Source organism: Lithobates pipiens, unplaced genomic scaffold, assembly GCF_037356315.1.
Source record: "Lithobates pipiens isolate NorthernLeopardFrog02 unplaced genomic scaffold, aLitPip1_a1.2 Scaffold_27, whole genome shotgun sequence".
In the NCBI taxonomy this organism is placed as follows: Eukaryota; Metazoa; Chordata; class Amphibia; order Anura; family Ranidae; genus Lithobates; species Lithobates pipiens.
The window spans coordinates 136,436,067-136,440,154 of NW_027507788.1; the positions used below are offsets into that span (position 1 = coordinate 136,436,067).

At 38.1% G+C, this 4,088-nt stretch overlaps 1 protein-coding gene across 2 annotated transcripts in view; it reads right to left on the bottom strand.

Moving 5' to 3' along the window:
- Window positions 1-3,343: 3,343 nt before the first annotated feature.
- PPP1R12C (protein phosphatase 1 regulatory subunit 12C) overlaps window positions 3,344-4,088 on the bottom strand; it is a 192,161-nt gene continuing 191,416 nt past the window's right edge. For both annotated transcript variants that reach the window (XM_077457528.1, XM_077457527.1), the window contains one exon: window positions 3,344-4,088. This exon is cut by the window's right edge and continues 987 nt beyond it. The gene's annotated coding sequence lies outside the window, so the exon portion shown is untranslated.

Genomic DNA, 4,088 nt, shown 5'->3' on the forward strand with positions numbered 1-4,088 from the left:
CAAAAGGAAAGCCAGGTGGTGCCATCAGAGGCCCTTCACGGAAAAGATTTCAACAGATTCCACAGAATTCCGCGACTCAGAAGGTTCCAGGGTCAACATGTGGCTACTAGCATTTTCAGAAGTATGCGCAGTACAGATTTTATTTTGAAAAGTATATAAAGCCAAAACTTTTTTTTTATTTAGTGGGTAGGGTTTTGGTGTTCCCACAGAGGAGATCTATAAGCTCCAGTGTTCATTTTTGACTGCAAATTTTGATTAGGTTTTAGTCTTAGGACTAAAATGGCATTTTAGTTTTAGTCGTATTTAGTCGACTAAATCTCCAGTATGTCCTACCTTTTAGTCGACTAAAATCTCCAGTACATTTTAGTCGACTAAAACTCATTTTAGTCATCTGAAATCGAATGGGTGTAATTAAATTGTAATGCATTATTTAAGATTTCTCTACAATTTCCAAACGCATACTGCTGGAGTAAAAAAATCTCATATGTTATTTAACATATTGTGGTATGAACATGCACTAAAGGCCAGTGTTCATTTTGAAGTCAAATTTCAATTTAGTTTTAGTCTTTTGACTAAAATGGCATTTTAACCGCTTCCCGACTGGCGCACGACGATGTACGTCAGCAGAATGGCAAGGACAGGCAAATGGGCGTACAGGTACATCCCTTTGAAGAATTTAGACACTTCCTGACCAGAGCACTTTTTGCGATTCGGCACTGCGTCGCTTGCCGAAAAAAAAAAATCGCAATTGGTTTGTGAAAAAGTTATAGCGTTTACAAAATGGGGGATAGTTTTATGGCATTTTTATCATTTTTTTTTTTAAATGGTGGTGATCAATTTTTTTATCATGACTGCGACATTATGGCGGACACATTTGACACATTTTTGGGACCATTGTCATTTATACAACAATAAGTGCTATATAAATGCACCGATTGCTGTGAAAATGGCACTGGCAGTGAAGGGGTTAACCACTAAGTGGCAGTGTAGGGGTTAAGTGTGTCCTTGGGGCGTGTGGCTGTGTTTTACAGATCACTGATCTCTGCTCCAATCACAGGGAGCAGAGATCAGCGTCACTGTTGCTAGGCAGAACAGTGAGATGCTTGTTTACTTAAGCATCTCCCCGTTCTTCCTCTCCGTGAGGCGATTGCAGGTAGCCCCACGGCGTTCGAGTCCACGGGACCCGCGACCCGACTCACGGAGCTTCCCACGGGCGCACCCTCGCCTCTTAAAGAGCAACGTACAGGTACGCAATTTTGCCTGTACGCACCCTTCTGCCGACATATCGGCGTGAGGCGGTCAGGAAGCGGTTAAGCCAGCAAAATGGTCTGGTCTGAAAGTGGTTAATTTTAGTCCCATTTTAGTTTTAGTTGTATTTTAGTAATCTCAATTGTTTTAGAGGTATTTTAGTCAACTAAAATCGTATTCATTTAGTCGACTAAAATGTTCTAGTCATTTTAGACTAAATTAACACTGACCAGCTCTATTTCTTTTGGTGACCACTTTCACAAACTGATGCGAGGAAAAAGCCAAAGATTTTATTGGTCACTAATATTTGTATGGAATATTTGTTCTAGTGAAATTTTCCAAAAAAGGGAGCTTATCCAAACTTTAGAGATATATTTTCTCAACTTCCAGTGTCTATAGGATATTAAAGTAAGTGAAAACACCAATAGCAAAATGATTTAAAAAAAAAAAAAAAAAAAAAAAAAAAGAGAAAAGGTGACCGTTTTACCTATTCTCAACTCAGAACAGATTTTTAGTCTCATCACAAAGTTACAATGGTGTGAAATGGCAAAAGGAAGATGTAATCTGTGATAAACAGAATGCTGTCAAACCATGCTGGATTCTCATTTATCAATGCAAAGGAATCATCAGCCAATTCAACACTTTAATTTGTTCCCCCAGGATGCACTCTTCTAGACACCGATAAGCAAGTATATTCCGGGATTTTGGCAAAAGAAAAGGCTTAATGAAAGTGTAATTGGATAATTGGTTGTTTACTATGTACCCTGTTGAAATCATACATGTGATGGTGGGCAGGACCATGCAGCTCAATGGCGCGAATATAACCTTACCGATTCAGCTGTATAGCCACACCTTTAAATTACCAAGGAAAGTGATTAATTTCTTCTCTGAATAGGTTTTTGAAACTATAGATTAATAAATTCCTAGATGTTCCTCCTGACTCCATAGGATTTTTAGCTTCAGCCTTTTCTGTTCTCATAGCAAACATGTGGCCCATGATAATAACTAAGGGAACGTGGCATGCTTACAAATTTCTGGACAGCCTTTTTACCAGAGGGGTTGGTCAAGGAGCACACATGTGCCCTGTAATCCTTTACAAAGAACAGCCCCCTAGATTCCATTCTGCTTCCCAACACTAGCCATCAGGTTCAAAAGCCTTTGATATACACAACATAGCTTAAATTAAAGTCCAAGTGCAGCCACACAAAAAAAAAAAAAAAGGACATACCTTAGTCAAGTAAGATGTGTCCCTTGTGCTGATGCTTCTGTTAGTTGAAATCTTCCTCTGTCCATGCCACTCTCTCACACATACAATCTTCTGGCACAGTGGGGTTTAATACAGCTCATCAAGAGCCCACCCTTTTATAGAAGCCATACTACAGCTTCTATGAATGAAACAGGATCCAAGAATGGAGGACAGGTGGATGATCAATAGGTCCGGCCCTCCATTCAGAGATCCCGTTTCATTCATAGCAGACATAGCAACAGCTGCTACCAATGGTGGAAAAAGCAGGTAGTCACACTCTCTTGATGAAAGCCCATTAGTTGCATTACAGCCTCTTAGTTGTATTAACCCCTTCTGCACTGGAATATTAGAACAGTGGGGTCGGAGTATGGATGGAGGACTAAAAAAAAACAATAAAAAAAAAAAAAAAAAAAAACATCAGAACATGGGACACATCATACTGACTTTAAATGATGTCCCTTGTGCTGCTCTCATTTTTTCCCCTGCACTTATGCTTTACACATAGCCATGCCAACAGGCGAGCCTTTCATCAACACATGAAAGGGCACTAGGATTCCTTACAGATTAAAAGTGGGCTTTTGAACGTTGTCATCCTCGCAACCCAAATCTTTTTAGGTATTAAACGTGCCATTCTAGTTTTTATTTTCCAGTGTTCCAAAGCCTACTGCTGTACATTTTATAAACAAAAGCTAGTCAGCTCTAGGAACAATCTACAGTAAATATTAAAAATTAACCTTTTTTTGTTTAAACAGTAGCCTAAACTTGTATCAAAGCATCACTGAAAGGTAACACTGAATATATTTAACAATAAAATGTAGGTGTGACAGGTTAAAAAAAAAAAAAACCCCATTGGTAGTTAATTTAGTTTAAAAAAAAAATTACAGAATGTTATACAAAAGTTAAATATGAATAAAAAATGAGATACACACATACATACAAACATATAAATGAGTTTACAGTGTAATGATTATCCTTTCAGTTGCACACACAATGTTTGAGACTCTCATAAGACATTATGTTTATCTGCGCAACTACATGTAAAAGGACATGAATACTTTTACGATGTGCCTGGTGGGGAATTTCCTTGACAATACATTGTTCTTAGCTGTCTAAATCAACATAACCAGGTGTTAAAATATACAGCTATGGGGGTCAAACATGCCCAAAAAGGGTGGAGATTCATCTGAACCATATATCCAAAAATGTGGAAACATTCACATTACCCTTGTTTTACAGAGAATTACAATAACAAAGTGGAGCTCATCAGGACTGGTGTTGGCTTCAACAGGCAATTTTGCTGTACCACTGCAAGTTTATACCTACTTTCAGTCAAGTACAGAGATGCAATAGGTTTTTTTTATTAAAGAGGGTGCTTACTTAAGAACAGGAGAACTCTGCATTACATAGCCATTAGCGATCGCACAGTTGACTGCACAACCAATTAAAATGCTTCCTTGAATCTTAAAATCCTGGCTTGTGATGATAGTGATTAAAAAAAAAAAAAAAAGTGTGATACGCACTAGGAGACATTTGCATTCTTTTAAACATACACTAGAAAAATAATAGCTGGCAGCCTGATTTGATGACATTTGCT